Consider the following 11968-nt stretch of genomic DNA (forward strand, 5'->3'; position numbering starts at 1 on the left):
AAAAACAGACATCAAGCCAGACAATTATAAGATACGATGAATGAACTATAATGGCTATATCTACATGCATGACACATGAGTGGTTTGCAGTAAAAAGAACATTTAAATCGGTGCAGAGAGGGATCTTGGAAAGTTTATATAGTAGATAAATCTCTGAATTTGTACACCCTTTATTCCCTTACCCTGCTCTACTTTCAATCACAGCAACAATGCTATTTGACAATTTATATTTGCTTATGTTTTACTTTGCAAGCAAAAGGACAGTGAATTTGTTTGTTTTGTTTTGTGCTATAGTTTCCCCAAAGCCTAGAGCAGTCTCTGGCACCTAATAGGTACATGATAAATATTTACTGGATAAATGAATCAACACTGCTTGTATCAGTTATGTAGTTTTAATGGTAGAATATCATAATTAAAAACAAAATTTTAAATTGTTTAAAAGTGGAAATTCATGAATCAAGATTTTTTAATAGTATTTGCTTCATATCTAGTGAATAAAATATAGACACATCATGTGAGGCATGACTAAAATGAAATTGGTCAGGTTTAATACACAGGTCCTACAACTCATTTTATACTTTACAGATATACCTGAAGACAATAAAAATAAATGATAAGTTTTCAGACTATTTTGAGCCTCACTGCAGCAGCCCTGGTATTAAACTGTAATCCGCTCAGCAGCCCAACACAACAAATGCATAAACTTCTCAGAAGGAAGTGTTGCTTTACTAAAGTTATCAAAAAAGTCAAAAGAATATTTTAAAATTTATAAAATACTTGTTTTTTAACTAATAAGAAAACATCTAAGTACTTAACACATTTCCTTTTGGTGCTACAGTTCCAAAATTCTAAGCCACTCAGAAGTATTTTTAAGGTACATTTTGAAGGACAAAAGTGTGAAATTATACACATTTCAAAAATCTCAGGGAGTTTACACTGCTTTAAGGATTAATTGCCATATAAACCATTTTTCTAGTAGTTTTAAATTTTTAAAAGACTAGTAAAAGATTATCATTCTTACCTTTAGGGAAAAAAAGAGGTCTTCAGAATTAGGAGCAGAAATAAAGAATAGTACTATATGAATACACCTAAATTAAATTTCCCCATTTTAAACAATGAAGATACAAGTTTATGAAAAGCTATGTCTCCTAACTTGTACAAAATATTTCAATAGAGAGCAAGTATATTTTTCAATTGTAAGAATGGATAGAATCTGAAAAACATACAATGTGAGTCTGAAGCCTTACTATTTCCTGTTTCTCATAATCAGCTTTTCTCATCCTTATCTATCTTGATGTATCTCTGTATCTATTCCTGGGTAAAATGATCTAGCTCATAGGAATACTCCAGGGAGTCTTTACAAGGTTGTATTAATTGTCCAATAAATGACTAGAAAGGATGAGAATTGATCAATGCAGCTCATGCAAAGTGTTCTCATCTAAGTCAGCAGACAAAACAAAACATAGATCAGATTACATTCCTGCTTTTGGAGACAACAGCAGAGTGCTCTTTTGGGGATGCCGAGACAGGAAAGGAAATCAGCCTCAACAGATTTTTTTTTTAAAAAAACTTGGCACTAAGTAACTAAAGAGACTATATAATACATGTTGCTCTTAAAATTCTAATAGAATACCTACTGTGTCAGACAACACAGTAACCTCAATACCCTTCAGACTATACAGACTAACAGGCAGTAAATGGAAATCACTGAGCCATAAAGAAATATGATTGTCTAAAACTAAATTTCACATAGCACGTATGAGACAATCTGGAGATAGTTTATAGGTCCAAAGTTGCGGTAAATATTCTTTAAAGATTAAATTATATTACTACCATTAGAACTACTACAAAAAAGAAGGAAAGAAAGAAAAAATGAGATTGTACATCCTCCGATGGGAATTGCTGCAATCCTCAGAAGAGATGCTGTCATATTCTTCCTCTGAACTCTAATGGCCTTTTCACTTAGATAACATAAAACTAAAATTTTTAGGAGAAAGTCACAAAAAGGGAAGACTGTCAGGTATATGACCAAACTGTGTAACAAAAATGAGACTATAAATCATAAAAGTTGCTGTTTTTGTCATTTTATAGGCTTTTAGGCTCCATTAGTGTCTAAACTAAACTGCCAGTTATTTATCATTTTATTTAACAGTAGCATTTACTTCTCTTTGCAATAGACTAGCAACAGAAGCTGAGAAAATTACATAAAAGTATATGCTTTTTTTTAATAACGTAAAGATACAGGATTATAAGACACCATTAATTTAAAATTGCACTTTTAAGAGGGAAATCAGAAAAATTAGTAGGGTCAAATATAGGCAGTGAAATTTGAAATGGCTTTAAGTCTTGATATCACATGTAATATCATAAACTGAATATGCATGTTGATAAAATTAGGTACAATTATCAGATTCCATTGCAAAATTCTGATATATATTTATAATAAAATATATTCACTCTGTGCTACTATAACCTTGGACAAGTCATTTAAATTGTTTCTGCTTCTACCTAAGGCATTGTCACCTGTGCAGTGGACCCCAACCCCTCTTACCAACCAATCACTGTTTCTCCAGGTATCATAATTTTTTCTTTTCTATTAGATCATTTCTATCAGCAGAAAACGTGTTACAATTTGTACAGTTTTTAAAGATCCTTCCTTTATGACAGAAGTAGAAAATTATCCTTTGGTAAAGCATATGAAATAACTGATTTAGACAAAGATCATAAAATCATAAGATGAAAGGTTAATGGGAAAATTTCAGTGGAACCATCAGGCAGTCACCAATTGACTACACTGATCAACATTAGCATAACTAAGAGTGTGAAAATCGAACATATGCCTCCTGACATGACGCAATATGAAGCACAGGGCTCAGCGATAAAGTATGCATCCCAAACTGGCTGAGCCTAAATCTAACCAAACATTTGGTACTACGTTATTGTTCACAAATAATACTGAAAATAGAAAAATAAATTAAATGACACCATGAGGAAGCAAAGATACAAATCAAGAATGTAAGATAGTCAGGACAACTCTAATTTCATCAATATAGGAAAGGCTGCTTTCTAGACTAAAAGGGCCGTAAGAGATACGATGATCATAGGCGAATTAGAATTTGACTGAATCTATATTCAAACGACTTTCATTTTAAACATAATTATGGCAATCTCATAAGAGCAGGGTATTAGATAGCATCAAAGAATTACTGTTAATTTTAATAGGTGTGATTATGCCATCAGATTGTGTGAGACAGTGTCTTTTTTTCCTTTTTTAAAAGATGCATACTGAAGTACATATGGCTAAAATGACTGTCATTTGCTTCAAAGTATTTTTTGCAACAGAAAAATGAGTAAATTAAATAGGTATGCCAAAATCTTGATATTTTTGATAAATATGAAGTGTATAAAGAGGTTCACTGTTTTTCTATGTATGTTTGAAATTTTTATAATGAAAGGAAAACATTTTAAAGCACTCCCTGGCCTCATACCCCTCCTCTAGTTACAGCTCAATTTCCCTATCCCTCAAAATTCCTTGAATGAGTTACACATATATTCTCTTTCTACTTCTTTACCACCCATTCCTTTTTTCTTGAATCTACTCCAATATGGCTTCTGTTCTACTGCTCCACGAAACTACTCATCACAGCTATATCCTGGTAAGTCCAATCTTCATGTCTATGATGTCTAAACCATCAGCAGCATTCAACATAGCTGACCATGCTGTTCTAAAAACACTTCACTTGGCTTTCAAGATACCACATGGCCCTTGTTTAATTCAATTCATTCATTCATTTGACAAAAATCTACTGAGTCCCACTAAATATTAAGTACTATACTGGATACAGCAATGACCAAACAGTCAAAGATGCTTTCATGGAGTTCTTATTTTAGTTCATGAAGACAGACACTATACATAAAGCAAATAAAATACATAGAAAGGATATGAGATAAAACTAGTACTATGGGAAAAGTCAGAGGATAATACCAGGATAAGCAAAGACAAAAATAAAAGTAAAGGATAAAAGAGAGCTTGTCTGTCATGTTCACTACTGCATCCTCAGTGTCTAGAATAGTGCCTGGCACACTGCAGATGCTGAAAAAGTATTTTCTGCATAAATGAATAACCATGAGTCTAATTTTCTTATCTGTATATTAAAAATATATGATTGATTTTAACCTTTTCACCTATAAAATGTCTATAAAACTAGTAAGCCTCTTTGGGTTTATAAGGGGAGTCGATGTATATAAGAATGAGATCTATTTGGGGAAATGATTTTAAAAACTAAAATAAGTTATAAATTATAATGTCAGTAAAAAGAACACTTGATTTTTAAAAAAGCTTCGAGAAAGGTAATAGGAGAAATAACAAATAGTTCAATAGTCTTTTTCCTTCCCAGGACAGAAAAGAAAATAGATAAACTCTAAAAATGTCGTCTACCTAAGAGAATAAAAATTATGAAAAGAATACTTTTGCTGTAGTATATAATACCATCCAAGACTTTTTAGATACCTGAGACTTATTTCAACCAGGATGAGTCTAGTTTAGAATAATACGCATATACTAATGATCTGATCCATATATTTCCAATGTCAACAATAAGGAAAAGTAGCGAACAATTTGTTTGGATGTTAGAAATGTATCAGTTTATACTCCTACTGAAATTATAACTTTAAGTATCTTATGATATAAATGCAAATATATACTTCTTTAGGAAATATTAGTGTCAGTCTAAAGTAAGAAATTTGGTTGAATGAGTAACAGTGAAACATCTCAAAATTAAAAATTAATACCAAAAATCTAGTAGAATATTAATAATTCTATGACAACCTATAGACAATGTTTATAGAGAAAGTGGAAGTGCCAGTTAACTTTTCAATAGGCAAAAATTGAGGCTTAAAACAAAATATGATATATAGATAATTTTATCAGTAAGATAACAGCTATTAATAGCACAGAAAAATTCCTTTCTCTGGATAGCTAATATTCTGAATGGATAGAGTTTATTTCTCCCAATATGACATTTAGTTTCTACCATTTTAAGAAATATCTCCCAATTTGTTATATATTTTAAAATATACTTAATATTTCCATAATACTTGGGCAAAACTACATAGTTCTGGACAGTAATACAGTGGCAAACACAAGATTTCTTTAGGTATGCATGTCTATCCTTATACAAATGGTGCTCTGTGATTGGTATTTGTTTTTTCAGTTTTCACATTCTTCCTCTTACTACCACTTACCCCTGCTGTTTGTTGGTAGGTCAGGTTCTAGCAACTTCCGCTCTTCTACTTTGCTGCTTCTAGTACTCAATGGCTGGTGAACCAGCTAAGTGAGGTTACTGAAACTATATAAATTAGCAATGGATAGATTCTGAGTGACAACCATAGAGGAGGTTGACCTCCGTGAAATCTATTTTGGCTTTTCCGCCTTTATTTCTGAATTTAAGGTCAGTACTAATAGGTAAAATATTCCACTGATGCTTCCTTAAGGTTTAAAATTGCATGTAAGCATTTTTATTTTTAAAACTAAAGACAGAGAATATAATTTTCTTTAATGAATAAAGCAATTTATAGTGATTATTTCACTATTCTCAGTCTATAATCATGGTGATCTAATTATGTGAATGTCTTTGTAGTTTAAAAGAAGCATAAACATTAGCTCATTAGCTTTCCTGTAGTTTAACTATTATAAGTCAAGTATAGAGTATCAATCATTTGTAATGACATGTATTACAAATTTCAGGTTAGAACAAAATGCAAATTATTTTAAAAAAGAATAACAGTATAGTATTATATAAGTTATAACACAATTATTTAATATATTATTAATACAATTATGTATTATGTAATATATGATATCTCATTTAATGTTCACAATTATCAGGGCAGATAATATTTTCACCAACTTATAGGTATAGAAGTGACAGCAGTTGGGCCAAGGATACATAACTAACAAATGCAGAGAGAAGTAAGGTTTTTTTCAAATACCATATTTTTTTCATTACAACATATACCTTCTGAAAAATGTAATGTTAGTCCAGCTACCAAATTACAACCTTTTAACAAAGTCACATATGTTTCAGCTTGATGATGGAACAATAATTTTCACCCAAGCCTGATAATTTTTTAAATACACTGAGTCATACTATTAATATCACTTCACAGATTTATTTCAAATCTAGTATAAAATGAAAGAAAAAATTGACCTTTCTTGCAGAGAACAAACCACCATAGGAGATGGTTAATAATTGTGCGGGCTATTAGCAAATTTTTTAGAACAAATTTTCAGATCAACAAAGCACTTAGGAAAAGTGCCATAAAAAGTAAGTTCAATTTGTAATTGCAGCTTTTATACCATTGTACAGTTTTGCACATTTGATAAAGCTTCCTCCTACCCTACAATTACTGAGGGAAAAATATACTATTTCAAGAAGAGGCTTTTTAAAAAAAGGAAATCATAGGAATTGACATCTCATGAAAGTAATAATTGCTTTTCTCCTTCAGGTGATTAACTCTCTACACAATCATGTATCTACTTCTAAACTGTAAAAATTTGTAGGGGGCCATTATAACATGTTTTAGTCCAAAGCCAACTTAGTGAAGCTTGAGTCTCTGTTTATAGAGTATGCTTTAACATTTAAATATACTCAATTAAACCAAAGGATAAAAGTATACTTTTTAGAAAAATCTAAAAGCACTCATATGCTTCAAAGAACTTAAGATGAGAGAATGAGTGACAGCCAGAGATGTTCAGCTTCTCACTCAATCTCTGTCCTATGCATGCAAGTGGCATAGTCATTTACTTTTAAATAGCCATTCCCACAAAGCAACATCAGGAGTTTAGGAGACTCTATGTTCTGAAGACCCTGAAGTTTGAAAGCAGACATATCTGAAAATTCTAATTAACAATTATAATTTATTTAGTTTTTAACTTCTGAGGTCATGCAAAAGACCTTACTATAGTTATGATGATGACTAATTGTTCATTTGTATTTAGCACAGGCTTATGCTACATTCAGAACTATAGCAATCCTAGTTTGGTCAATATTATTACCTTTGAACTTCCACCAAGGATTATAGGATTATAAAACTGCCATGACTAAATTTTATTTAAAATATAACTACACTTTTATAAGTACATATAAAATAGACTCCCTGACTTTGCCTCCACTCCCAATCAGTGTCGACATTTTTGACACTAATTAGTACTCTTAAATTTCTGCTATGAGAAAAATGGCGCTTGGAATTTTTCTAGCTACTCCATATGAGTTAGTAGGAATTCACCTGCAGAATTTTGTGGACCACGCTTGGAAGCTGGGAACACAGCTTGCAACAAACATGATATCAAATCAAGCTCAGAACCAGTGGTAGCAGGCATAGCTAATCAAAGTCATTTGAAAGTAAGGAGCAAAACATGCAACTGGACATGTAGCATGGTAACAAATCTGAACAGTGCTGCTGCTATAAGCTGACAGCAAGATGATGAACATCTCTGGTGATAGCCCCATTCCTACCAAGTGACATAAGTTATCACCTTTGAGAGCCGATAGAGCATAATACATTAGTCAAGATTAAGCAGTAAGTATAACTCTCTATTTTCTTAAAAAAAGTGTTATCAGAAAATGACTCCATCTTTATCGTGAACCCACAAATCCAATATGAAAGCAAGGCCCACATTTGCGTGGATTTTAAGAGAGTGAATTATTCAAGTCAATGAATGGTAACAATTGCCATACTGTTAATCACATGCACTGTATCAGATGAATGTAGAGGAAGCATGAAGAATAGTGGCCCATTAACTTGCTGGAGGAAGGAATATGTGAAGGGAAATTTGTAAAGTTTGGGAAAATGATAAAAATTTCAAGAGTATATATAATCCTTTTATTTTAAAAATTGTTTTATTAAAATATTTAAAATATATTAATTTGTGGCAGTTTTATATATGTTGAAGTAATATAAAATGACAAAATACTTGAAAATTGTGGTAAATTATACATAACATAAAATCTGCCATATTTATAATCGTACAATTACATGGTATTTTTATTCATAAGCTTGTGCAAGTCTATTCCCAAAATTATTTTATCACCCCAAATAGAGAATCTGTAACCCTTGAAAACTAAATCCCCATATATTCCCAACATCCCTTAGTAACTGCTAATCTTTCTGTTTCTATGAATTTGCCTATTCTAGCTATTTCATATAAATGGAATCATACAATATTTGTTTTTTTTGTATCTGGCTTATTTCACTTAGCATAATATTTTCTTCATGTTGTAGCATATATCAGTACTTAATTCCTTTCTGTCCCTGAATAATTTTCCACTGTGTATATATAAAAATTTTGTTTATCTGTTTATGAACACTTAGGCTGTTTCCACCTTTTGGCTACTGTGAATAACGCTGCAATGAACATTAGCATGCAAATATTTGCTTAGGTCTCTGTTTTCAGTTCTTTTCAGTAGTATACATCTAGGAGTAAGAATTCCTGAGTCATACAGTAATTCTGTATGTCGGTAGCTTTTTGAGGAACAGCTAAACTCTTTTCCACAGCAGCTGCACCATTTTACATTTCCACAATCAATGTACGAGAGTTCCAATTTCTCTACCTCCTCAATAACATGTTATTATTTTAAAATAATAGCCATCCTAATAAATGTGAAGTGGTATCTCTGTGTAATTTTAATTTGTATTTCCCTAACGACAAATGGTGTTGGGAATCTTTTCATTGCTTATTGGCCATTTGTATATTTTCTGTGGAGAAATGTCTATTCACATCCTTTGCCTATTTTTTCTTCTGATTGTCTTTTTGTTGTTGAATTTTAGGAATCCTTTATATATTCTAGATATTAAAGCCTTACCATACATATGATTTGCAAATACCTTCAGATACATGGATTTATTTCTGGACTGTCAATTATACTCTGTTAGTCTATGTCTGACCTTATGTAAGGTACCACATTGTTTTGATTCATGTAGCTTTGTAGTAATTTTTGAAATCAGGAAGTGTGAGTCCCCAGCTTTGTTCTTTTTGAAGACTGCTTTGGCTACTCAGGGCCCCTTGCATTGCCATATGAATTTGAGGATAGGGTTTTCCATTTTTACTGAAAAAGGATGTTGGAATTTTATTGTATCTGTATACTGCTTTGGCAATATACATATTGGCATCTTAACAATACTAAGTTTTCCTACCTATGAACATGGGGTGCTTTCCCATTTATTTAGGTGTTCTTTAGTCTTTCATCTTCTTAGTTAAATTTGCTCCTAGGTATTTTATGTTTTTAGGAGCTATCGCAAATGAAATTGCTTTCTTAATTTCTTTTAGGGATTGTTCATTGATGGTGCATAGAAAAACACTGATTTTTGTGTATTGATCTTGTACCCTACAACATGGCTGAATTTACTAGTTCCAGTAGTTTTCTTGTAGGTTTCTTTGAGGTTTTCTATATTTGGGATCGTGTTATCTATGAATAGACATAGTTCTACTTCTTCCTTTCCAATTTGGAAACCTATTTAAAATTTTCCCTGTTCAATTATTCTGGCTAGAATTACCAGTACAGTGTTGAATAGCACTGGTGAAACAGGTGTACTTGTCTTGTCCTAAATCTTAGCGGGAAAGATCTCAGTGTTTTATTACTGAATGTGATGTTATAAGTGGGTTCCATAAGTGCCCTTAATCACATTGGGGGAAATGGCAGTATTTTATCAGGAAAAATATTACAAACCTACATCTTGCTAATCCATGCTCTCCCTATGCATTACAGTTTTGCTATGACCATGATGCTGGAAAAAAGGGAGCAAAACATCTTACTTAATAAATAGCTTCAGCATGCCACAGTATATTTAGAGAGAAATGTGACTTTGGGGCTGAAAGTGAGGCTCCAAAGTTCTTCAAAGTTCTTTAGCTCACTTGCCAAAAGTTATTTTTGTATTCTCTGATGTGAACAGACAACAGAGTATCTTACCACTTCACGTTTTTCCAACATCAAGTATTAGACAATCACAAACTAAAGAATATCAGAATAAATTAGCGTTACAGGGGCTAAAAGTGATAAAACTGGTGGCTACTGTTCAGATGCAGTTTTGTGATGTCGTGAACTAAATGTGACTTATCTATTATACACTTAGTTTTAAAAATGTCTCAGAAAATGGCAAAATTGTGTTTCTATAATAATTTTCCATAATTCTAATTCTTGTTTCATATAAGCCTCTCTCCTATCTTTGTCTCTATTATTCTGAATTCTTAAAATGTTATGGAGAAGGCTTGTCAACTGGAAGAATCTCAGACTAGATGTTACCTGTGACTGAGTGACTGTCAGATACCTTCATGCACTACCATAGTAACAGACAATTTTCCACGGTCTTAAACCTCCTGACCCTCTGGCTAGTCCTCTAGACTTACAATCCACTTGAAGACAGATCCTTGGACTCCTGGTCACCCACTGACCTCTGATGCCTGTGAGGACAGATGACAGGCTCTCTGTCATCCTCTGGCCTCCTTCCCTTTAGAGGGAATCTCTGGGTCTTTGGTTTCCTGTCCACTCTTTATGCAGCTTTTGGCCTCCTGCCCTTACTCACTGACCTACCCTTGTGAATAAGTCCTTGAGTATCCTTCTTAGTGCATTTGTGTCAACTGTTCCCCTGACCAGTGGCTCCCACACCTCAGTATTTCACTACTCCTGCTCCTCCCCCATCGAAGGCCACTACATCATTTCAAGGAAGAGAAAAGAAATGTCAGTGGTATCATACCTTTAAAATACTAAGCTGGACTATAACTTTACTTGTCCATCTTCCTATGAGATGACTATTCCTCACATTCTTACATACCTAAGTTACCAGCAGAAGTCTAAATCTCTTTAGTCACCATAATCAGATTCTTATGCTTACAGCCTTCTCTATGTCCCTGAGTCAGACCCAATTCCTATCGTCTGTCCTTGTAAACTTCTTCATTGTGCCCTCTGTTACCTCAGTTTCAAAATATGCCCCATATCTGAAACTCCTTTCCTGAATGCTCCTTGTAATCTCCCCCTTAAAATCTGGCTGTTCCCTACATCTTTATGTCTCATGGAGCACTCTCAACTAGGGCAGTCTTTTTTCTCTCAAATCTCAGGTTACTCTGGCCACAAACTGTTGAGATATTTTCCTTGTTTGACTTTGCCACTCCCATTGCTCTGTCATCACTCATTCTTTCAAAGTTTTCTGGAACAAAGACTGAACAGAAGTACAGGTAAAAAGGAGACAGTGAGTCAGATGCTAAAGTCAACAAAGAAGAATGATAGGGATATTAGTAAATTATAGCAATGAAGAAAAACAGCAAGTTGTGTATACTTTTATGCCATTTTACCTTTTCCTCTCCATTCAGTAGCTTCAGTTAACTATTCCTTCTTTATAGAAACACTTTCTTCCTTTGACTTTTTTGCTGCTACTCTCTTCCTAGGTCAGGTAAAATTCAGTTCCATGGTTGCAAATGCCATAAAAATATATTATGAATTAATTCACTCTCTTTCTCCTGACACCTCCTAGTCCAAATTGTCACTGTCTCTAAACAGGATAGCCCACTTCCTGCACCTCTACAATCACTCCTTATTCAAAGTAATTTCTCAAACACACAAACCATATGTAACTTACCTGTTTAAAAACAAGGTACTGTATTCTCATTTTTCAGTTAAATTCAAACCCTTTACTCTGGCTTTCAAAATTCATCATGACCTGGCCTCTGCTTAGTTCTTAGTCTTCATCTCATATTACTCTCCCTCTCTTTTTCTTCACTCTAGAGTTAGGTCTTTTTTAGTTCCTGGAACATGTCAAGCTTCTTCTCACTTAGGCTCTTTCTTCCTACTGATGCCTATACTAGGAAAACTTTTTCTCTGGCCTTTCCCACAGAAGCCCCTTTCTCATTGTTAAGACCTTGACTCAGTGATTCTTCATCAGAGGAGTATTCCTTGGCAACCATGAAATAGCCTGC

At 33.2% G+C, this 11968-nt stretch overlaps 1 protein-coding gene across 2 annotated transcripts in view; it reads right to left on the reverse strand.

The window, feature by feature from the left end:
- NOVA1 (NOVA alternative splicing regulator 1) overlaps nt 1–11968 on the reverse strand; it is a 143290-nt gene that overhangs the window by 36757 nt on the left and 94565 nt on the right. The window lies entirely within an intron of this gene.

Source organism: Camelus ferus, chromosome 6 (assembly GCF_009834535.1).
Source record: "Camelus ferus isolate YT-003-E chromosome 6, BCGSAC_Cfer_1.0, whole genome shotgun sequence".
Lineage (NCBI taxonomy): Eukaryota > Metazoa > Chordata > Mammalia > Artiodactyla > Camelidae > Camelus > Camelus ferus.